The sequence below is a fragment of the Acinonyx jubatus genome, chromosome D2 (assembly GCF_027475565.1).
Source record: "Acinonyx jubatus isolate Ajub_Pintada_27869175 chromosome D2, VMU_Ajub_asm_v1.0, whole genome shotgun sequence".
In the NCBI taxonomy this organism is placed as follows: Eukaryota; Metazoa; Chordata; class Mammalia; order Carnivora; family Felidae; genus Acinonyx; species Acinonyx jubatus.
Genome location: NC_069393.1, coordinates 66,809,404 through 66,835,396, shown reverse-complemented (window position 1 = coordinate 66,835,396; position 25,993 = coordinate 66,809,404). Strand labels below are relative to the sequence as shown.

At 39.7% G+C, this 25,993-nt stretch overlaps 1 long non-coding RNA gene across 1 annotated transcript in view; it reads right to left on the bottom strand.

Annotated features, from left to right (window-relative positions):
• LOC106984769 (uncharacterized) overlaps positions 1–24,367 on the bottom strand; it is a 185,674-nt gene extending 161,307 nt beyond the window's left edge. The window contains exon 1 of the long non-coding RNA XR_003421295.2: positions 23,252–24,367. This is a non-coding gene — a long non-coding RNA (uncharacterized LOC106984769). The remainder of the gene's footprint in view (positions 1–23,251) is intronic.
• Positions 24,368–25,993: the final 1,626 nt, after the last annotated feature.

The following is a 25,993-nucleotide window of genomic DNA, read 5'->3' as shown; positions in this document are numbered from 1 at the left end:
ATCCTCACAGAGCCCTGTGGGTGGGGAGGGTGCTACCACTACCCTCATTGTACTGATGAGAAAATTGATACAAAGTTGCTTGGTAATTTTCCTAAATTTGCAGGATTCCAACATAGGCTAACTGACACCAAAGCCATCTTTCCTTATCCAACATGCCACACAAGCCCTAAACGCCAGAGAATAAGCAAAGGTTAGTATGGATATGAAAATAGGAGTTATCACAGATGGGACCAATAGAAAACAAATAGACGGTGGTAGATTTAAACCCCAATCATATCAATAATAACATTAAATGTAAATAGTCTAAACAGTCCAATCACGAGGCAAAGCTTGTCAAATTAGATAAAACTAAGTAATATCTAACTATATACTGTGAAATTCATTTTAAAAGTAAAGACATACATCAGTTAAACGCATGACAAAAAATCAAGTTTATTTCTATATGTTAGCAACAATGGGAAATTGGAAATTTTAAATACCATTACAACAGCATCAGAAAAAGAAAGTATTTAGGAATAAATCTAACAAAATATTTGCAATATCTGTACACTGAAATCTACAAACTTTACTATGATAAAGAACACTTAAATACATGAATTAGAAGCCTCGATGTTAGATAGATGTCATTTCTCAACAAATTAGCTTATAGATTAAATATCATGCCAATCCCAGTAGTATTTTGTGTAATAAATGGTAAACTGATTAAAATCTATATGGAAATGCAAAGGAGTAAGAAGAGACAAAACAATTTTTAAAAAGAACAACAAAGTAGGAGGATACACATTCACAGATTTCAAGAACTTATATAGAGCCACAGAAATCAAAACAGTATGATAATAGCATAAGAATAAACATAAAGATGAATAAAACAAAGAGAAGCCAACTGATTTTCAACAAAGATTCCACAGTAATTCAGTAAAGAAAGTAAAGTCTTTTCAACAGGTATACTGGAAAGTTGGATATCAATAGGTGGACAGACAGAAAGAATGAAGTAAATAAAGACTCCCAACCCTTATCTCACACTACATACATAAACAATAAAGAGCTAAAACTATAAAATTTTTTAACTGTACCATTTTTTTGAAGAAAGCAAGACAAAATTTTATGACTTCAGATTACTCAAGATTTCCTAGATAGGACAAAGAGCATGATTCATAAAGAAAAAATATGTTAAATTGGATTTCACCAAAATGTATAACTTCCATTCTTCAAAAGACTGTTAAGAAAATTAATACAGCAGCAGCATACTGAGCAAAAATGTTCAAAAAACACATATCTAGCCAAAGATATGATTATAGAACATATAAAGAACTCTCACAACTCAATAAGAATTTAAAAAGGCAATAAAAATATCTGAAATATTTGAAAGTAAAATATTTTAAAGTTCACCAAAAAATATATACAGATAGTCAACAAGCACATGAAATGATGCTCACAGCTCTCACTTAGAGCTAAAATTAAAAGGACTGATACCATCAAGTGTTAATGAGGGTGTGGAGTAACTGGAATTCTCACACACTGCTGGGTGGGAAGGCAAAATGTCCTCTTTAGAAATCAATTTGGCAATTTCTTATAAAGTTCAACATACTCTTACCACACAACCCTGCTTCTAAAAATCCTATTATTTACCTAAGAGACGTGAAAATCTATGTCTAAACAAAAACCTGTGTGTAAATGCTCACGGCAGCTTATTTACAATAGCTGGAAACAGCAAACTGTCTGTCTACCAAATGGATAAACAAATTTTAGTGTATCGCCACAATGGAATAAAGAGAACTACTGGGGGTGCCTGGGTGGCTCGGTCAGTTGAGCATTTGACTTCAGCTCAGGTCATGATCTCCGGGTTCAGTTCATGAGTTCGAGCCCCACATCGGGCTCTGTGCTGAGAGCTCAGAGCGTGGAGCCTGCTTCATATTCTGTATCTTCCTCTCTGCCCCTCCCCCACTTGTGTGCTCGTGCACATGCGCGTTCTCTCTCTCTCTCTCCCAAAAATAAATAAACATTAATAAAAAAGAACTGCTGATCCATGCAACAACATGGATACATCTCAAGAACATTATGTGAAATGATAGAAGGCTGACACAGAGCTCCACAATGTATGATTCCATGTATATCAAGTTCCACAAAAGGTCAAATGATAGGGATAGCAAATAAATCTGTGGTTATTGGGTCTCAGAATGTGAAGAGGGGACAGACCGCAAAGGGACACAGGAAATAAAAAGGTTCTGTATTTTTACTGTCGTTATGGCTACACAACTATATACATTTGTCAAACTTACTAAGTTGTAAACTTTAAAATAATGGATTTTGTTTTATGTAAATTATGCTCCAATAAACCTGACATTTAAAACAGTGATGAAGTTTGTCATGCATATTACATATAAATATCACTTTACTTAATAGCAAATAAAATAAAAATGGAAAAGGTTTTTTTTTTTGCTTTTTGTTTTTGTTTTTGTTTGTTTTGTTTGTTTTGTTTTGTTTGTTTTGTTTTGTTTTGCCCAGCTTGGAACTCTCTTGAACTTTCTGAATTACGATCCTCTGAACTAACACTCACCTTTGGGCAAAGTAGTTTGCTGTCTGCAGAAACCTTTCTTTTTTTATTTTTTTAAGTTTATGTATTTATTTTGAGAGAAAGGGGAGAGAGAGCAGGGGAGGGGCAGAGAAAGGGAGAGAGAGAATCCCAAGCAGGCCCTGCACTGTCAGCACAGAGCCCGACGTGGGGCTCGAACTCACGAACTGTGAGATCATGACCTGAGCCAAAACCAAGAGTCAGAAGCTTAACCAACTGAGTCACTCAGGTGCCCTGTTGCAGAAACCTTCCTGCTCTGCCTCCCTTAAAGAGGCTCAGAAGATCCAAATGTCTACCCGTCACCTACTAATCTGTGGAGTGATGTGTTAACTGTAAATAAATCACTAGCATGCAGACCAAAATGCTCCCTTGAAACAGAGACTAATATTTAAAAGAGAGAAAAGAAAAAAAACGTATGTTGAAAAAAATCTATGTAACTTATGTAGCAACTGACCCATGAAATAATCCCAGAGAACAACGAGACTCCTCCACAGAGTCCCTCGCCCTGCCTCCCAACTCACTCTGTGAGAAGATACCCATCATGTTGAGGGTGGGGATGGGGAGGATAACAACAGCATCAGCACAGCACCAGTATACCTCAAGCATTCAGTAAATTTTCATTATGAGTTTGATATATGTTCTCATTCAGGCCACAAGACAACCCTATGAGTAAGCACTTTAATTATCCCACTTTACAGAGAGAGAGAAAATGAAGCACAAAAATGTTAAATAACTTGCTCAAGTTCACACAGCTCCCAAGTAACAGAGTTGGCATGATGGTCGATTTTATAGATCAATCTGACTGGGCCATAGGCTGCCCAATATGTGATCAAACACTATTCTGTGTGTGTCTATGAGGGTGTTTCTGGAGGAGATTAACATTTGAGTCGGTACCCAGTAACGAAAGTTGCCCTCCCATGATGGGGGTGGGTCTCAGTCTGTCAACTGAAGACCTGGATAGAGCAAAAAGCCCAAGTAAGAGGAAACTTCTCCTGTCTGACTGCTTGAGCTGGGATATTTCATCTTTTTCAGCCTCTGGACTCAAAGTGAAACACTGGCTCTTCTTGGGTCTCAAGCCTACTGGCTTTTGGACTAGAACTTATATCATTGGCTCTCCTAGATCTCCTGCAGCTTGCTGATTGCAGATCTTGAGACTTCTAAACTTCCATAATTATGTGAGTCAACTCCTTCTAATATAGGGATTTACTTGGAAGGAATTGACACAATTAGAAGTATTTAACAGATTGCAGAGGCCAAGATATCCCAAGATAGACAGATGGATAAAAGGTTGGATGGATGGGCAAATGGATGGAAGGAAGGAAGGAAGGAAGGAAGGAAGGAAGGAAGGAAGGAAGGATGGAAGGAAGAAAGGGAAGGAGGGAGGGAGGGAGGAAGGAAGGGAGAAGGAAGGAAGGCCGGCCTGTTGGTTCTTTCTGGAGAATTCTAACATACCGGGGCTTTGAATCCTTGTATCTCTGAGTCCCAAGCAAGAACTCATAATAACGTTAACCATTCTTAAGACACGATATGTCAACAAAAAATCAATTTGCTTTCCTAAAAGGTAAACACCTTCTGCAAGTTCTAGGATGCCGAGTACTTGTTGTTTTACGTCTATCCTTTATTTTCCACTTCTAAAACTCAAACATAAAATGCTTTGATCATACTTGGCTGTCCTCAATCCCAAACTGGGACCCACCATTTTGCATCCATTTGTAATAACTGCAAAGTTCTCCCTGAGTCCCAAGTCCTGAAAAAAATGATGGTTTCTGGTTTAAATGGCACTTTTTGTCCAAAGCAAGCACATAATAAGAAATCAAATACTGAGACAAGGAGGCAAGTGATTAAGATCTAGGACAACATAAAATTATAAAAGAACTAGAAAAACAACTCCCATTCAGCCACCTCTAGGCTCTGTGACCTATAATCATCCCCATCAATCTCCATCCTCACCAACAAGATGTACATGGAAGCAAGAGAAGAACAGGGATTAGAAAACGTTCAGGAAATGAACCAGGAAGAAAGCCCAGTTCACCACCTGGGTCTCTGAACATGAAACATTTTCATTTCAGCCAGATCCTCCCAACATGGTTCCTCCAGCTGAGAGGCCTCTCTGCTTTCAGTGGTGGGAATCTATTATTCATTAATATATCTAGTCCTTCTGAAAGGGCCTATTTCTGGATGCTCCCACTCGTTAGGTCGTATGCTTACTATTGACTGGATAAGGCTACACCTGCTTTAAAATCCTGTGAAAAAGCAACTGAATCTATGCAGTGCTTTACAGTTCACATTTTTGTATGATCTCACTGCCTCTTTTCTATGGCCCATGTGACTAGTTCTGGCCAATGAGTTATAAACATAAATGATGTGTCATTTCCAGGCCAGAGCATTATATTGCTGGGTAGGATGCTCCAAAGTTCTCCTTCCCTCTGCTAGGAAAAACACAGGGTTTAGGATGAACTGTTCCATCAGCCAGAGTCTCAGGAAACACAGAGCCAAGTTCCCAGAAGTTACACAGTAGACATACGATGTAAGTTGTTACAGCCACTGAGATTTGGGGGTTATTACTACAGCAAAAAAGAGCCTATCTTAAATGGTACAAGTAGTTACAACTACTTGTTTTATGCCTCCAATAGTATACTCAGGAATTAAATTAGCTAATCTATGTTGATTTTTCTGAACCATTCATGAGTTGTAGGGATGGCCTCATCCCTTATCAGGTCTGGTATTTCCGGTCTGAAGTACCATAACATTAGAATCCATCCCAACTTCCTCTACCATCATCACTGCTGGCACACTCACACACACACTCATATACATGAATGCACACACTCACTCACACATACACATACACACACACACACACACACACACACACACACACACCTTGTGCCATTTGACAGTACCAGCTTAGCGAGGGCTGGGCAACCAATTTACATTGGTTGAAAGTCACTTCATAGAACTACAGAAGGGATTTAACATAAAAGGAGTGGCCTCCTGCTTTACAACTACGTGGTTAAAAGGGAGAAAATACAAAGAGAGGACATGGACTGCTGAATCAGATAAAGCAGACAAATCATGGGAGGACTAAGATGAGCCCTGGGGTCCAGAACAGAGACGGGACTACAGCTGTGGAGCCTTGAACAAATTCCTAATCAGGAGAACCACCAGATATTCCCAGACCAGGCTATCAGAATCCCTAGCTAAAGCTGATTAAAATGCAGATGGCTGGGCTCCATTCCTGATGTCCAGAATCCAAATCTCTAGGGATAGGCACAAGGAATATAACATGTTTGCAAGGCTGCAGGAGATTCTGATAAGGACCTTGTAGATTAGGGAAACTAGGAAGCAGACTGATTGTGCAGTCTCATAGTGTATAAGACAGGAGTATAAGGAATCAGTCTTCCCAGGTATGAAAACAGATGCTAGTCCGTGTTCAGGTGAACCTGTACTCACTAGGTGCACTAATGAGAGGCTCTGATAAAAGTGAGTAGCAAAATCTTTGGAGAAAGGGTAAGAAAAATGGCATCTTTGGGCCAGGGTTAGACATGAGGTTGGAACTTCCTGGCAATGAAGATGGTCTGCCAGAAACTAAGGCTGCATGTGGTAAGAACCTTCATTCCCTCAATTATATTCTGTATGTCTAGGCGGGACCAGCTTCATGTGTGATGACCTGTGCAGTCAGAAAGGGACTCTCTCAGAAGGAGTCCATGCTTAGTTTAATGCTCTACAGTTGCTATCTTGAAATTCTTAATAATTTTCTCTTTGTGAGTTAAGCAAGTGAAATCTAATGAGACAATGGAGCATGTGTATGAGCAGAGATGATACACCAGGCAGCAATAACACACGTAGGCTCAGACCTTCGGGCAAGGCAGGCCAGGGCAGCCAGAACCTGAGCCCAGATGCGTGGCAGCAGTGGCCATGGCCGGGGGAGGCGGGCCCGCCTGTCAGCGTCTGGAGCCCATCCCTGTTGTATCTGCAGAAATATGAACTCTCTGTCCTGAGCGCCAGGACAGAAACTGCTGGTACTCAGGCAGTAAACTTTGTCAGTAAATTACTACGAAATAAAAATGTGCACATGAACACTGCAATACTGCATTTCCAGGAGTTATGAGGATTCTTCAAAGAGTTTAGAGTCTCCAGTTTTGAAAACTGTTGCAAAAAGCAGAGCAAATATCCTCAGGCTTAGAACTACAAACCGAATTTAAAGCTTGCTGCATTCAACAGAAGAAAGCACCATTTTCATAACGAAACTTTAAATGAACCACTTATTAGCAAGGAAAACAATTTTTAAATTAATGTTTCCTTGAGGTGCCTGGGTGGCTCAGTTGGTTAAGTGGCTGACTTTGGTTCAAGTCGTGATCTCAGTTTGTGAGTTCCAGCCCTGTGTCGGGCTCTATGCTGACAGTTCAGAGCCCGGATCCTGTTTCAGAATCTGTGTCTCCCTCTCTCTCTGCCCCTTCCGTGCTCATGCTCTGTCTCTGTCTCTCAAAACCGAATAAACGTTAAAAAAAATTATTCAAAAATTAATTTTTCCTGGTATGAAGAAACACATTGGACTCTATAAACAAGTATTTTGAATTATACACAAAATTGTGAAGGTACTTTCAGTTGCTCGCAGGACGCCTACAAGTTACGGGAAATGTCAGAGAAAACATTAAAATGCCCTTATATAAATTTACTTTAAAATTAACTTCAAACTTACACAAAACTTATTTGTATGAAGAATTAAATTTTTTTAGAAACTTTGTTAATAATCATTAGCTCTAGACATGCTGACATCTGTATTTCAAAATAATTTTTTAGAAATTTACCCTAAAGCTATTATATCCAATAAGATGTTCTTAAACTCCAGTAATTCCAATAACTCCAGGAACTCAGCAGAAAGATCCTTCTCAAAATTAAAAATTATCAAAAACTGGGGCACCTGGGTGGCTCAGTCTGTTAAGCGTCTGACTTCAGCTCAGGTCATGATCTCACGGTTTGTGGGTTCGAGGCCCGCATCTGGCTCTATGCTGACAGCTCAGAGCCTGGAGCCTGCTTCGGATTCTGTGTGTCTCTCTCTCTCTGCCCTTCCCCCACTTGTACTCAGTCTCTCCCTCTCTCTCTAAAATAAATAAACATTAAAAAATATTTAAAAATTAAAAATTTTCAAAAATTATTTGATTTAGTACTTGCAAAAGAGATCGCTTTCAATTATATCAATTGAAAATGAAATTGCAGGGGCACCTGGGTGGCTCGGTCGGTTAAGCGTCCGACTTCGGCTCAGGTCATGATCTCACGGTCTGTGAGTTCGAGCCCCGAGTCGGGCTCTGTGCTGACAGCTCAGAGCCTGGGGCCTGTTTCAGATTCTGTGTCTCCCTCTCTCTCTGCCCCTCCCCTGTTCATGCTCTGTCTCTCTCTGTCTCAAAAATAAATAAATGTTAAAAAAAAAAATTAAAAAAAAAAGAAAATGAAATTGCTAAGAGCATAAATTTTGATAATCTCATAAATGAATTCACAAAAAAGAGAGCCAGAAAAATCTTACAGCCAATCAAGATATTACACTGATAAAGTATTTTTACTGTAGTATATAAAATGAAGACCACAACATATTATTTACCATTTATCAATTTTGTTACTCCCGTATTACAATTATATCATTGTTTTCTAAATAGTAAAATATTTTTAAAGGAAAAGGTTTATAATTTAATACCTTTAACTGTACTTTTTTGAACAAGCAGCCCTACATTGTCAACTTGCCTTGGGCCCTATGTATCACATCACCGTCCTGCCTAGTGGGCAACCATTCTGAGGCTTTGCTGGAAACTTCAGGGTAAGTCTGAGATCTGCATATTGCCAAAGATTTTTGGTGATTTAACAAGTACAAGAGAGTCCAGTGTATCCTATAACCCAGAGACCAGGAGCATTACAACAGCTACATTCTCAGTGTCTATGTTCTTAGGAGTTCTAAGACATCCTTGACTTTGTGTTTCTCCTTTTGGACTAAGGCCCGCCCTCATCTTCTGAAACAGAAGGAACTATATTTCAAGCTTTCACCCAATGATTCATGAGTGCAACATCTTTAAATAAAAACAGGGCAAGGAGGGGAGAGAGCATCAGACTTCTTTGAATTTGGGCCAGGGTTTCCAAATGCAAAATACTCAACAGCCAATTTCCCCTGGCTTTGTAGATAAACAACAAGATGACCTTTTATGTCAGAAAGGAGCAATGAAATTTCCATTTCCTTGTGGAATGTTGGGTTTGGAACAAGCTTTTTTTGTGTTTCTTCTCAAGACAACAACCCACAAAATCCCCCAATAAACACAAATTATGGGATTTTGTGGCCAATTCAGATGTTCAAATAAATGATCTTGTCTCTTTCCAAACGAAATATTACAAACACACCTTGAGGAACTTCCCCGAGCAGGAGTGGAAATCTCCCGTTTCCCTGTAATGTTGTATCCTGTGGCTCCGGAAAATGATGCTCAGTCCAGTAACTGGATACTGTGAAGGCACAGCATCCCACCTGCCCCCCCCCCTCCTTCCAGTCATTTCAGAATGAACTGTGGCCATTTCCCTGACTCCCTTTGGGGACAGGCTGAGGTGGGGGGTATGCAGTGAGCCATTCCCCCAGTGGAAAAAAAATGAAGCAAACAAAGCCATCATCCATTCTCTACAGAACTTTTGAACCGCTTTTTCTTTTCAGTATTCCCAAAGTTCCCTAAGAATAAAATCATGTTTCCCAGGCCCCACCAGTCTGGAGATAAAACCAGGAAGGCTGTAAGAGTCATGTTCCCACCCTCCTTTAAGAAATCCGCTGCCCCTGCTAACTCTAACATTCAGGGAGGTTCTGATTACTCTTTTTACAAGGTTGCTTTAAATAACAACTCTTCAGGGTGAACCTAAAATAGAACTTGAGTTACAAAATTCTGGTTTACATGCAATCTTCTAAGACTGGGTCAGTACATGCTATGAGGTCCACTCAATGATCACTTTGCTTTTAATCTCCTATAAAATAATTAGTTCAACAATAAAATAATGAGAAAAAATACTTTTTAAAACCTTTGCTGTGCTTCTGCTTAATTTTCTTTTAAAATAGCCCTGGTATAAGAGTTCTTTGTTAGAGTTGAAAACATGAGGGAGCTTGCTGCCAAAGCATCCGATAGTGGGGAGAGAGGGAGAGAGGGAGAGAGAGAGAAGAGAGGAGAGAAGAGAGAAGACCTTGACCTTGAGAATATGAGAAGAAATGGATAAAAGCAGACTGAGTGCATTTCTTTCTCTGACTCCACAACAGAGTCATGATCTTGACATTCATTCCATCTGCATCATCAACATCAACGTTCACTGCAAGCTCACTGGACCAAAAAGCTTCTATGTTCCTGCCAGCACTAACACATTAGCAGTGATTCAGGTACTGCTGGAGGTACAACATCCATCTATGGAATTACCAGAGGTAAGAGAACTCTAGATTGCTAATAAGCACTCCCATGACCATGTGAGTTCCACACAGCCAGGCACAGGAACAGTGCTTGGCCCAGAGCAACTACAGAGTATCTATTCATAGGGTGAATGAGTGAGTGGAATTTTAAAGAGCTTACCGTCTAGTAGAACATGGACAATTTTTACCCAAAATTCGGATTCAAAGAGCTGCAGGTGAGTGGGTCAACGAGCTGTGTCAGCTCAAGGAAAACAGAGCTTGGAAGGTGTTTTAGAAGGATGAAGCTAAGAAGTTCGCCCAGGGGCAGTTCCAGACAGAACTTCATTTGCTTCCTTGTCAGACAGAAAGCAGGGATGAAGAGAGGACATGAAGACTGCGGTGAAGTTGATCTCATGGGTGGCAGTACTTTATAGATGCCAAACAACCAGCTCTGCGGATAGGAGTTACCCCAGCATTGAAACTACCTGTTCCCCTTTGGTGCCTAAGTATAGAACTGCCTGAACCTCCCAAGGTCCACAAGTAACAAAAAATCATGATGAAACTGCTCCATTTGTGAAAACCTGGGGAACATACACAACATAGGAAACTGTCTTCACAACCAGCATTCTGGCAGCACCTGGGTGGCTCAGTAGGTTGAGTGTCTGACTTTGGCTCAGGTCATGACTTTGCAGTTCTTGAGTTTGAGCCCCGCATCGGGCTGTCTGCTTTGATCTTCCCTCTCTCTCTCTCTCTCTGACCCTCCTCCACCTCACACATGCTCTCTCTCTCTCTCAAAGATAGATATAGATATAGATATAGATATAGATATAGATATAGATACACACACACATACATACATACACAGGAACCAACATTCTGGTTACCTCACCAGAGGTGGAAAGAGGAGGCCAAGGAAGAACCTTCCCTCCCTTCCGTGATGGAGCAAAGTCCACTACTAACAGTGAGGCAAACTGTGTCAGTAAGCTGGGTTGGTGCCAGCGGCCCGGGAAGGTCTATGAATGGCTGGAGGATGAACTTTCTGAATTGGCTTTTTCTGAGGATGAGCTCCTTGTTCTAACCAGAAAATTGCTCTGTTCTTGAAAAATACGTAATCGATCTCTGTTTTTATTTTTCCCTCTTTTTGCTTTAGCAGCTGATAAATCATTTTAAATGAAAACTTTAGAGGGCATATGAGGTTATCATGTTATGTCCTAGCTGGGCACCCAGGAAACCAATCCATTTACCAAAGATACCTCCAGTTAGAGCCACAATGCTGAGTGCCATTTACATGGGAACATGTAAAATATTCACATGCCAACCCCTCTGTCACACACACACACACACACACACACACACACACACACACGAGTCATTTTATGCTTTGTTAAATTGGTTCATTTGTTCACAATAACCAGGATGACATTGGGAAACTGGAGGAAAGACTTGGAACTGGACCATCCTTACCTGCTGCTATCACAGCCCATGCGAACTGAAGTTTGAAAGGCAAGGACTTATGTCTCCTAAGAGAAGAAACGTTGGCTTGTTCTTTTAAATAGAGATTTAGGAAATAGCTATTTTACAGTCTTGCATTCCTAATTATCAGCCTTCTCCTTTCTATTTTCTTTATGCCAAAATTTGTTATGTTTGCATAACACAGAACTAAGACTAGGAAGTAGAATAAAGAGTTAAAAAGCCTGATACTTCAGGAAAAAAAATTCAATCTCTTCCCATGAAATTTTTCCTGCTTAACTGCCATTTATATATACTTGGTACTGTGTCATCTCCACCTTCATGAAAATACATGAAATTTCAGCATCTCTAAAGACATAAAACCAAAGGATTTTAAAATGATAAGAACCTAAGGGATCCTCTAAGGCTGATTATTCACTCTGTTAAAAGGATTAGCCATGGGGGTTCCTTAAAATGACAAGCCTATCGTGTGCCTTTAAAAGTGGAATCCAATTATAGCAATAAAATCCACACAGACATGCTCACACTTCCAGGAATATGCCCACTACATATTATGAGGTGGACCTATATTATTTGGTTCATCTTGTGAGGGCTAAAATGCCAAAGAATAAACTACAAAATGAGAGTTCTGTGATCATCTCATTCAGAAAAATATAGTGGTTACTGCCATCCAGCCTGCTCCCACCCCAGGGTCTTTTCCCTGCTCTTCCTTGGGCCCAGAACACTGTTTTCCCCAGATATAGGAATCATTGACCCTTCCCTTCATCCAAGGCTCTGTTCAAATGCACTCAGAGAAAGTTTCCCTCATGTTCCTCCCGTGTCACCTATTCCCTACTGCTGCTTTATTTCTATTCATCATGCTTATCACCAGCTGGCTTATTGAACCTCTTTAGCCACGAGCAGTTGCCCTGACTGAAGTATGTGCTTCATGAAGAAAGGCATATTTTTGTCTGTTTTGTTCACTAGTCCTATTTCTAGTATCTATAACAGGGCCTGGCACATATAAGTCAATAAATATTGAATAGACGAGTGAATGAAGGACCACACAAGCAAATGAGTACTTGGCCAGGCCTCCAGTACATTCTGGAGAACCTTCAGGATCTTGTCCTGCCACACACATCTGTGGCCATCTCAAATGTGATGTCCTTGTGATGTGGAGAGCTCTTCCTTCGGCTAGTCTCTCCCAGGTGGCAGTGGGCACTGAAGAGTTAGTGCCGTCCCTCTGACCCCTGCTATGAACCAGACAACACGCATGAACAAACAGCGAGCGACTAAACAGTTCAAGAAGAGCTAGGGCAGAGCGAATGGCAGATGTGAGCCAAGCTGGGGCCACATTCTAAAGGACAAATCAGGGTAGCCGGACTAGGATGAAGACAGGGCATTCCAGGAGGAGAGGACAAAAGACACAGAGGTATGAAAACAGCAGAAATGAGGAAAGGGTCAGGAAAGAAACTAGCCAAGCAAAAAGAGGAAGAACAACACGTGAAACTGCTCGTACTGCATGAAAAGCCTTCTGTAAAGGGCTAGTCCCCCACTGCCTATGACCCAGACAGACTAGTCTGTGATGATCCCTCACTGGCATAATAGGTGCAGCAGCTGCCACAGCCCGTCCCTGTTGTAGCTGCTAGCAGCCCTCATGCAAAGGCCGGAGGGCGGACCCACCAGGCTGTGTGCAAGGGACAGAAACAGCTGCCTGTGCAGCCAGTCCTGAAATTGTCAGATGAAGATAAGCCTCACCTGGCAGATTCACTAGACTTTCGCAACCATGAATCTGATGAGAGCCTAGGTAGAGATCATCTGCCTCGTTTCATTTTCTGGTATATGAGCAAAGGGAGGCAGGAAATGATACAGAGGCTCGTTTGGGCATTCAAGTCCCCTGCAGCTCACCTCAGGCCTGGATACATCCAGCCCATAGTTTTATACCTGATTTTTTTAAAGAAACCCTAAGCTAACTCAAGAAAACCTATCCTGTATCGGACATGACACCCAGTGCTCTTGAAGGTAGCATCTCAATTACACTGAAGGATAGCCCTGTGAGGCCATTATACACATTCTCCACCTTACAGGTGAGCGAACGGAGGCTCTGAACAGGTACCATGACTTTGCCAAGAGCATGTAAGTATTGAGTAAAAACTGAGCCGCAAGCTAAACATGTCTGACTCCAAAGACCGTACTTCTATCCAACTACCTGGAGGTAAGAAACCTACCTACAGAAAGAGGTATTTCTTTGACAAAATGCAAACGCAAGCCATGATTTGAGAAAAAGGATAGAAGTGCTCTTATAAGGAGGACACCACATTAGTCCTCATAAAACTCCAGAGCCCTGGTGTTTTATTTCCCATAGCCCAATTCCCCCATCTGCCAATGCCTTATCAAGACCTAGGCCAAGTCTCAGGGCCTCAATCTACCCCTTGCCTTGTTCTTCAGTCAAAATACACAGGCCGATACAATGGAATAACAGGCATCCATCTAAAACAATGTTCCTAAGGAGTTTTTAATGATGCAGAAAATGATTTTGAAACAAAGTGAATGAAACAAAGCAGATTCAAAATCTAGACACTATAGGTCTCAAATATATAAGAGTAAATAGGTACCCTATGATAGAATAACTGAGAATGCACATGCCCACTTACTATAAGCAACTAGAAAACTGGAAAAACACACAAACAATGGTTTCTGAATAGTGACAAACAGTCATTGTAGGAGTATGATCTCTGAAAAAAGAAATGGAAACAAGGTAAGCCCTGTTTTTGTCCTAGCTCTTGACTGGCAGAACTGCACAGACCATATACAGGAAGAGGAATCCTAAGCAAGTGGGCAATCTTGCTGGATTGAGGATACAGAGATCTGAATTTGAGTAGGCTGAGGCAGCTGGATGGGGTGGGGGCAAAATTCCAGAGAAGACAGTGATGCAGAGAAAGAGCTTCAGAAAACCCTGAAGAGTCCCCTTTAGCTTGTTGCCAAATACTAAGATGTGCGTTAATAGGGAGAAACTCCACAAAGCCAAGAAAATAATGACTAGGAATCTGTAAGCTGAACACTTTCCAGAACTGAAAGGGCTGAGAGAAATTTAAGTTCTGACCAGCCAGAGTAGAGACTCATCATTGATCACCCAGACCATTCAGTAGAGAGTCTAGAAGGGCCATGCCCTGGTAATGGAGCTAATCTAGATCCAGAATAAACACTACTGCAGAACTGCCCTAACAAAACTGAAAACAAGCCTTGAAAGAAATAGGCTGATCCTCAAGCAATTATAAATCCCTGCCAGAATAAAGCCTGGTACCTGTTAAAGGAAAAACAAAACAACAATGTTATGGACGGATTTGTGTTTCACCCAAATTTATATGTTGAAATTCTAACCTCCAATGTGACGATACGTGCAGATGGGGCATTTCAAAAGGGAATTAAGGGTAGCTTAGTTGGTTAGGCAGTTGGCTAGGCATCTGACTTCAGCTCAGGTCATGATCTCGTGGTTTGTAGGTGCAAGCCCTGCCTCGGACTCTGTGCTGAGAGCTCAGAGCCTGGAGCCTGCTTCGGATTCTGTGTCTCCTTCTCAAAAATAAATAAAAAACATTAAAAAAAATAGACAAATAAAAGGTAATTAAGGTTAAATGAGACCACAAACCCTAATCCAATACTACTAGTGTCCTTATAAGAAAAGGAAAAGACATCAGGGAAGCCTGTACACAAAGGAAAGGCCATGTGACTGAACTGGAGAAAAATCAATCAAATGAAACAGATCCAGAAATGATAGAAATAGCAGATCAGAATTTTAAATCATCCATTACAAACATGCTCAAGAATAAAGAATAATATGAACAAAATGCAGATATTTAAAAGACATGAAGAAAAGGAACAAAAGGAACTTCCACACATAAAAAATATATCAAAAATGAAAAATTTACCAAATGTAATTGTATTAGTCAGGGTTTTCCAGAGAAACAGAACTAATAAGATATATATCCACAAAAGGCCCGGAATAGCCAAAGTAACATTGAAGAAGAAGACTAAAGCGGGAGGCATCACAATCCCAGACTTTAGCCTCTACTACAAAGCTGTAATCATCAAGACAGCATAGTATTGGCACAAAAAAAAACAGACACAAAGACCAATGGAATAGAATAGAGACTCCAGCATTGGACCCACAAAAGTATGGCCAACTAATCTTTGACAAAGCAGGAAAGAACATCCAATGGATAAAAGACAGTCTCTTTAACAAATGGTGATGGGAGAACTGGACAGCAACATGCAAAAGAATGAACCTAGACCACTTTCTTACACCATTCACAAAAATAAACTCAAAATGGATAAAGGACTTGAATGTGAGACAGGAAACCATCAAAACCCTAGAGGAGAAAGCAGGAAAAGACCTCTCTGACCTCAGCCGCAGCAATTTCTTACTTGACACATCTCCAAAGGCAAGGGAATTAAAAGCAAAAATGAACTATTGGGACCTCATCAAGATAAAAAGCTTCTGCACTGCTAAGGAAACAATCAACAAAACTAAAAGGCAACCGACAGAATGGGAAAAGATATTTGTAAATGACATATCAGACTAAGGGCTAGTATCCAAAAATCTATAAAGAACTCACCAAATTCCACACCCGAAAAACAAATAATCCAGTGAAGAAATGGGCAGAAGACATGAATAGACACTTCTCTAAAGAAGACATCCAGATGGCCAACAGGCACATGAAAAGATGCTCAACGTCGCTCCTCATCAGCGAAATACAAATCAAAACCACACTCAGATATCACTTCACGCCAGTTAGAGTGGCTAAAATGAACAAATTAGGAGACTATCGATGCTGGAGAGGATGTGGAGAAACGGGAACCCTCTAGCACTGTTGGTGGGAATGCAAACTGGTGCAGCCACTCTGGAAAACAGTGTGGAGGTTCCTCAGAAAATTAACAATAGTTCTACCCTATGACTCAGCAATAGCACTATTAGGAATTTACCCAAGGGATACAGGAGTGCTGATGCATAGGGGCGCTTGTACCCTAATGTTTATAGCAGCACTCTCAACAATAGCCAAATTATGGAAAGAGCCTAAATGTCCATCAGCTGATGAATGGATAAAGAAATTGTGGTTTATATACACAATGGAATACTACTTGGCAATGAGAAAGAATGAAATATGGCCTTTTGTAGCAACATGGATGGAACTGGAGAGTGTGATGCTAAGTGAAATAAGTCACACAGAGAAAGACAGATACCATATGTTTTCACTCTTATGTGGATCCTGAGAAACTTAACAGAAGACTGTGGGGGAGGGGAAGGGGAAAAAAAGAGAGGGAGGGAGGCAAACCATAAGAGACTCTTAAAAACTGAGAATAAACTGAGGATTGATGGGGGGTGGGAGGGAGGGGAAAGTGGGTGATGGGCATTGAGGAGGGTACCTGCTGGGATGAGCACTGGATGTTGTATGAAAACCAATTTGACAATAAATTTCATATTAAAAAAAAGATGTATATCAATAGAGAGATTTATTTAAGATTTATTTACTCCCATGAGTATGGAGGCCAGCAAGTCCATAATCTGCAGGGTGGGTAGGCAGTCTGGAGACCCACAGAAGTGCCAATGTTGCAACTCAAGTTTAAGGCTGTCTGCTGTCAGAATTCCTTCTTGCTCAGGGGAGGTCAGTCTTTGTTCTGTTAAGGTTTTCAACTGATGGGATGAGGCCTGCCTACGTTTTTTGAAGGACAATTCATTTTTCTCAAACTCACCATTTCTTCACCATTTTATCAAGAAGACATAATCCTAATGTATATGTACACTATAAGAAAGCTTCAAATTACATGAAGCTTCAAATAACCTAAACAGACCAAAAGGAAAAATAGATAAAATCAGTAAGGATATCGAAGATTTGAACAACACTTTGAACCAACGTGACCTAATTGACAGTTACAGACACTACCCAACAACAACAAAATACACATTGTTTCCAAGTGTTCATGGAAATTTTACTGAGATAGGTCATCTTCTGGGCCATAAAATAAATTTCAATAAGTTTAAAAGAATTGAAATCATGCAGAGTATGTCTTCTGACCACACTGAAGTTAAGTTAGTAATAAAGAAGAGAAAATATCTGGAAAATCTTCAAATATTTAGAAATTAAACAAAGACACTTCTAAATAACTCATGGGACAAAGAAGAAATTACCAAGGAAACTAGAAAATATTTTGAACTGAATGAAAAGAAAAACCAACATATCAAAAACTGTAGGATACTGCTAAAGCCGTGCTTGGAGGAGAATTTATCATTTTAAACATGTATACAAGAAACGAAGAACAACTTAAAAGTCAAACATCTAAACTTCTGCATTAAAAGCTAGAAGAGGAAATGATAAGCCCAAAATATGTGGAAGAAGTAAGATAAAGAAGAAAAATTAATGACATAAAAAGGCAGACCAAAAAATAGAGGAAAATCAATGAAACCAAAGGCTAGTTCTTTGAAAAGATACAAATAAATTAATTTTTAAAAAAAGAATGCTCACAAATGCTAATATTTGCCTTTCTTGGTTAGATTATAAATGCTTAATTTTATTACTTATATTTCATATTTTCTAAATACTTTTAGTGAGCACAAAATCGAATTCTAACGGGAACATCAAAGCACAATTTTTTAAATTACCACTCCTGTGTTCATTTCAGAAGCACTGCAGTGCCTTGCTCTCCAAGAAAAGACAGTTGTCCTTCAGAAAGTCTGTTGATTAGATGATGTAACTATCTGAAAGAGAGTACCTCCCACCCAGGTTTCTACCGAAGGGAAGAGAGCCCTACTCTGCTCCAGATGGCTCCAGTCCCAGAATGAACACTCCTGTTACTGACCACCATGCACGTTCACCTTCCACAGAGCCTGAAATCCAATTGGCCCATGTAACCCACCAGCCCTTTCAAGTAGAATTGATTTCCTGCTCTGCCCTGTGCCCCCGTCTCACTCCCATACTCTCTAAGTCTGCTTTCTTCCTCACCTACATATGCCCCTCTCCACCTCCCCCACCCCCTACCCCACCACAAGTGAGATCTGCTGTTTTCTACCTCTAGCTCAGAGCACTGATTAAATTGCACTTGAGAGGATGCCCTGCTGCATTCTGCAACCCATCTTCATCAGTATCAAATGTGATACTATGATTTGATTCCCAATTGGCAACTTGCGTCTATTTCCTGTGGGTTAGATCTTGAGAAAAGGAGAGGCCTTACCAACTCTCCCTTTCAGTATATTGCTGGGTCCATAATCTGTTTCTATGAGATAACATAAGCCTTTTCCTGATTAAACCATACACGTGTGACAAATGAATCTTAACTGCATTACAAATGCATGACATAACCTCACTAGGGCTAGGGAAGAAAGGAACAGATCTAAGTCACCCTGGAAAACAAGATTTTCTCTAGATGCTGTAAAGTTAAAGACAAAGGTCTGTCAATAACACAATATTATAGTTGGTAAATTTGTTTCTCACAGGAGCACAGGTTAGCATCCTTACATATATACTAGGATTGGACAATACATATATTGCACATAATGACAGCCAAGTTTTTCACTATCAGAGAAAGAAGAAAGGAAGAATAAAAAATGAGCCCTGTGGCACTAGATTTGAGTCAGAGAGATCAGTAGAAACACATGTTTTATTCAAACATGTATACAAATGGACACATAAATAAATCTAGATATGGACTATTACATGTATGTGTATATGTGTGTATGCTATATCATTTCCTGCTCTGTCCACTGAGAAGCCCTAGAAGCAGTGACATCCCAACAGTAATGAACACAAATAATACCCAGATCTTGGTTTCTAAATACCATTTCCCAATAAAAAGAAAGGGTTAATTTTAGGTCTGGAATCTAAAAGATCCCACAGTGCCAGAAAATAAGAAAGTGGTGTAAAAAAAAAAAAAGTGGGATAAGCCAGTCATAGTAAGATAAATAGTGCATGATTCCACTTACATGAAATATCTAAAATAGTCAAGTTCATAGAATCAAAGAGTAGAATGGTGGTTTCCAGGGGTCAGGGGAGGAGGAAATGAGGATTTATCAATCACAAAGTATAAAATTTCAGTCAAGCCAGGATAAATAAACTCTAGAGATCTGTTGTACAACATTGTGCCTATAGTCAACAATAATTGTTGTGTTGTTAAGAGGGTAGATCTCATGTTAAGTATCCTTACTATAATTTTTTTAAAAGCATGTCAAATGACACAGGAGACTACCTGAAAGAGCTCCCAATAGCCAGACTCAAAAAATGTGAGCAACAAAATATATAACAATAGTGTGGGATTATAATCCAAAGAATAAATACTCATTAGTCCATAGTGATTTAATAAACAAGACAAATCCTTTTATAGAAAAATTCCAATTAAAAATTAGAAGGAATGAGAGAAATAGAAAAACACTATTAGAACACCACAGTAATAAATACTACAGCCAATATCCACTGACGAATGCTAAAATTAATAGGTGACACTTTAAGGAGAAACAGGATATTTGCATAGCCTCAAAGTATGTTCCCTAAAATATGTCTTAATTACAATTGAGGTTTTAATATGTCCACATATTCTTTGATACTTCTCCCTCCAGGAGGCGGACCCTACGTTTCCTCACCTTGAGTCGTGGCTGGACTTAGTGGCTCACTTCTAAGGACAGAGTATGGAAAGGGAAAAGTAGTAACTTTACAATGGAGAAACCTGGCAGACACTGCCTTAACCAAGTGATGAAAATTACTATCACCAGTATTACATCACACTGATCCAATGTACTCTGTGATATAATGTTAATGGGGAGTTATCATCTCTCTGGTATTCTTCCCCAATATCTGTAACCTCAGTCTAATTGTAAGAAAATAGCAGACAAAACCAAACTGACAGACATTCTCCAGAATTCCTGGCAGCACTCATCAAAAGTATCAAGGTTATGGGAGACGAGGAAAAAACCAACAGTCACAAACTAAAGACTAGAGAAACACGATAACTAAATGTATTATGCTATCTTGGATTGGATCTAGGAACAGGAACAAAAGAAAAGAATACTAATGGAAAAACTTGGGGGTGTGAATAAAGTCTGCAGGATAACTAAGAATAATAATATATTATTATATGTATAAGTAATATTATATATATATATATTATATAGAACTAATAATAGTATACCAATGTTAATTTTTAATTTAAAAAAATGCACTATGGTTATGTGAAATGCTAATATTAGGACAAGTTAAGAGAAAAATATATGGGATCTCCCTGCACCACCTTGCAATTTTTCTTATAAATCCAGAATTATTTCAGAACAAAACTTCCAAAAATTTTTTTCCCAAAGGGAAAATATATATATATGGTTTGAGTCAACAAAGCCAGAAGTTGAACTTTGAAAGGTTAATAAAATTGCTGAATTCCTAGGACAACTGACCAATACAAGAGAAAATGCAATTAATAATAAAACAAATTAACAACACAGAAGACCTCTACACTGAAAACTATAACATATTATGGAATAAATGAATGGAAGGTTATATCATGCTTATGAACTGGAAGAATCAATGTCATAAAGATATCAAACTCCAAACTGATCTACAAGTTGTATGTGTAATCCCACTCAAAATTCCAAATTTTCTTTTGGATATTGACAAGTGATTCCAAAATCTCCATTAAGACGTACAGAGGAGAAAAATAGTCTTGAATAACGACAATGGACTTACATTACCTGAAATCAAAGCTTCAGTAATTAAGACAGGGTGGCATTGGCACAGGGACGGACAAACTCACCAATGACATGGAAGACAGTCCAGGAATACAAATCCACAAAGATGCAGTCATCTGGTCTATGACAAACGTGAAGATGCAGTGTAGGGGAAAAGGGTAACCTTTTCAATAACAGGTGCTCATTCAATTGGATATCCATAAGAGGGAAAATTAGTCCTGACCCCTACCACAGACCATACACAAACATCAGTTTCAGCTTAACTATAAATCTAAATACAAACGGTGAAACCATAAGACTTTTAGAAGAAAACAGGAAAATATTTTTATGTTAGGGTAGGCAAAGCTTTCTTCAGTAGCTCACAAAAAGCACTAGCAGTAAAGGAAAAAAAATTATAAATCATACTGTGTTAATATTAAGAATTTCTGTTCATCAGGGCGCTTGGGTGGCTTAGTCAGTTAAGCATCTGACTCTTGATTTCGGCTCAGGTCATGATCTCATGGTTCATGAGTTCAAGCCCCACTGTCAGTGCAGAGCCTGCTTGGGATTCTCTCTCTCCCTCTCTCTCTGCCCCTCTACTGCTCACACACGTGCTCTTTCTCACTCTCTCAAAATAAATAAGCATTTAAAAAAAAGAATTTTTCTTCATCAAAAGACATCATTGAAGGAGTTTTTTTAAAGCCATAGATACATTGTAAGTCCTTGACTTACAATGGGGTTACATTCTGAAAAACCCATCATAAATTGAAAACACTGTTAGGTTGAAAATGCATACAATAGACCTAACCTACAGAACATCATAGCTTAGCCTAGCCTTTAAACATGCTCAGGACACATTACATTAGTCGTACAAAAGCATCTAACACAAAGCCTGTTTTATAATGAAGTGTTAAGTGTCTCACGCAATTTACTGAATACCAGAGTGAAAGTGAAAAACAGAGTGGTTGTATGGGGACAGGATGGTTGTAGGTGTCTCTGCTGTTTATCCTCATGATCACATGGCTGCAGCCATCACGGCCCAGCATCCCCAGCAAGTGTCCTACCACATAACACTAGCCTGGGAAAAGATCAAAATTCATAATCTGAAGAATGGTTTATACAGAATGCATATTGCTTTCACACCATCGTCTAATCAAAAAACCGTTAAGTCAAAGCATCCCAGGTCAGGGCCATCTATATGTGTATTTGCAACACATATATCTAACAAAAGACTCATCAGAAATATATACACAATTTCCAAAATCATCAAGTAAAATATGGTCCAATAAAACAGGAGGCCAAAGACGCAAACAGGTGCTTCACAAAAGAGTATATGCAAATTTGCTGAAGGAGATGAAAAGGTGCTTGGCTTCATTGGTCATCAGGAAAATGCAAAGTTAAAACACCACAATCAGACACCACTACGACCCCACCAGAATGGCTGAAAAGAAAACAGCAGACCATGCCAAGTGTTGGAGATGACATGGAGCAACTGAGAAGCCCACACTGCTGCTACTAGGGGTGTAAATTAGGACAACCACATCAAAAGATACTTGGAAGTAGCTACTAAAATTGGGCATATGCATTCCCTAAACGCAGCAATTTTACTCCTAGGAACGTACCCAGCAGATACGTGCACATATGTTCACCTAAACACACGTACAAAAATGTTCAGAGCAGTACTGCTCATAATAACCCAAACTTCAACTCTGCAGAATTTCCATCAATAGATGGTTATTCATAAAAATATACAATAAGCATGTTCAAATGACAAATAAATGCAATAACACTGATCCTGCACACCTAGAAATCTGACGTAAGGATTAAGGCAGCAAGCTACACAACCTGAACCACAGAACTCAGCAGGTACGCAGCGCAGAGAGGTGAACGGGGCGGGGAGAGAGAAGCCGCAGAGGGCAGGGAGCTGTTTTTGCTTGCGGAGAGAGGATGGAGATGAGGGGAGGGTATGGGAAAAGCAACCCCCCCACACACAAAAACAGCTGGAGAGAAAGTGGAAAAGTGGAAACAGCCTCAGGGACTGAACTAAAAGGGAGAAAAGAAAAAGGAGAGGGTTTAAATTCCATTAAGGCTCTATAAACAGCAGGAGCGCAGAGTCTGAAACTCCGCAGCTCGATACCTGGCAGTGCTCTGGTGGGAAGGGCAAATCCCCAGGAGCAGAGTGAAGTCCAGGGGTCTTCAGGCCACACGGGACAGGCGGTTCCCCTGCTGGAAGGACATCTGGTAGAGACGGTGTGACCTCTCCATGGGCAAAGGTCTCAAAAGACACCGGAGAAAGGCCACATCCACTGGTGTTGGAGCAAGAACGTTAAGAGTGAAGCCTGGTGCCAGATGTGTGTTGTGATTTGCCATAATCCCTGAAACGCTGCTGCTACAGGATCGCGTGAACTTTTTCTGGGGTGGGCTGGCACCCAGCCGCAGTCTCTGCATCGGCAACAGCACAGACCTACAAACGTTCCTGGGTGTGGCCGGCAGGCCATTGCTCAGTGAGACCCTCCCACAGAGGGACAGAACAGGTCAAAGCCGCAGTCCCTCAGAAGTGAGGGATCGGGAAACACAGACATCCCAGCTTTATCCTGAGATAAAGCTCAGGAGGGAGGTGCTTCCTGGGGCTTGGTCACAGACAGTGTAAAAGTGGGGAGTAGGTGGCAGCCGGAGACAAAGGACGGGTGCACGATTGGGGACAACAGAGTTCTGATACTAGAGACTGGGTAGCTGCGTAACATCATTTTCACCCCTCCCCCGCAGGCGCATATGCACCTACAAGCACCACAACAATCCACCCCAGTAAACTAAGCAGCGCCATCTAGTGGAGAATGGAGCTGTTACACTAAGCCCCGCCCAACTGGGCCAACCTTGCTCTTCAGGAACACAAGTCTCTCCTCCTGCTTAGTTTACAGACTATAAAGTGCAAAGTGCTTCATAGTTTGACTTCTAGGGGAAAACGGTATAATTTCAATCGTATTTCAGTCTGTTCACTGATCCATCTATTCAATTTTCTTTTTTTTTCTTTTTTGCTTTTCTTTTTCTTGAATACAGAATTTATTGAATTTTTTGCTTCTTTCTTGAATACAGAATTTATTGAACATATGTGCACATATTTTTATTTTCAACTTTTATTATAATATTTTTCTTTAATCTTTTTCTACTATATTTTTTATTTTCATAAAATTTTCAAATTCTATTTTACTTCCATTATTTCATTTTATTCTATTTCATTGTATTCATTTTTTTCAAAATTTCGAACGTTTTCCTTTTTTTCTTTTTCGTTTTCATTTTTTTTCTCTTTTTTCACTAATCTATCAAGCTCCTTTCAACACCCAGACCAAAACACACTTACGATCTAGCATCACTTATCTGATTTGTGTGTGTGTGTGTTGTTGTTAATTTTTTTTAATTTTTTTTACCTTATTAATTCCTTTTCTTCCTTCAAAATGATGAAAAGAAGGAACTCACCCCAAAAGAAAGAGCAGGAAGAAATGACAGCCAGGGACTTAATCAACATAGATACAAGCAAGATGTCTGAACCAGAATTTAGAATCATGATAATAAGAATACTAGCTGGGGTTGAAAATAGATTAAAATCCCTTTCTGCAGAGATAAAACAAGTAAAAGCTAGACAGAATGAAATTTTTAAAAATCCTGTAACTGAACTGCAATCTCAAATAGATGCCACGGTGGCAAGGATGAATGAGACAGAGAAGTGAATCAGCGATATAGAGGACAAACTTATGGAGAATAATGAAGCAGAAAAAAAGAGGGAAACTAAAGCAAAAGAGCACGATTTAAGAATTAGAGAAATCAGTGACTCATTAAAAAGGAACAACATCAGAATCATAGGAGTCCCAGAAGATGAAGAGAGAGAAAAGGGGGTAGAAGGGTCACGTGAGCAAATCATAGCAGAAAACTTTCCTAACCTGGGGAAAGACACAGACATCAAAAATCCAGGAAGCACAGAGGACTCCCATTAGATTCAACAAAAACCAACCATCAACAAGGCATATCATAGTGAAATTCACAAAATACTCAGGCAAGGAAAGAATCATGAAAGCAGCAAGGGAAAGAAGTTCCTAACCTACAAGGAAGGAAGACAGATCAGGTTTGCAGCAGACCTACCCACAGGAACTTGGCAAGCCAGAAAGGAGTGGCAGCATATATTCAATGTGCTGAATCAGAAAAATATGCAACCAAGAATTCTTTATCCAGCAAGGCTGTCATTCAAAATAAAAAGAGAGATTAAAAGTTTCCCAGATGAACCAAAATTAAAGGAGTTCATGACCACTAAACCAGCCCTTGCAAGAAATTTTAAGGGGGACTCTCTGAGGAGAGCAAAGATGGAAAAAAAAAAGAGACCAAAAGCAGCAAAGACTAGAAAGAACTAGAGAACACCACCAGAAACTCTACAAGAAACATGATGGCAATAAATTCATATCTTTCAGTACTCACTCTAAATGTCAATGGACTAAATGCTCCAATCAAAAGACACAGGGTAACAAAACGGATAAGAAAACAAGATCCATCTATATGCTGTTTATAAGAGATCCACTTTAGACCTAAAGACACCTTCAGATTGAAAGGAAGGGGATGGAGAACAATCTATCATACTAATGGTCGACAAAAGAAAGCCGGAGTAGCCATACTTATATCAAACAATCTAGACTTTAAAATAAAGACTGTAACAAGAGATGAAGAAGGGCATTATATCATAATTAAGGGGTCCATCCACCAAGAAGACCTACCAATTGTAAACATTTATGCTCCAAATGTGAAAGCACCCAAATATATAAATCAATTAATCACAAACATAAAGAAACTCATTGACAATAATAACATAATAGTAGGGGACTTCTACACTCCATTT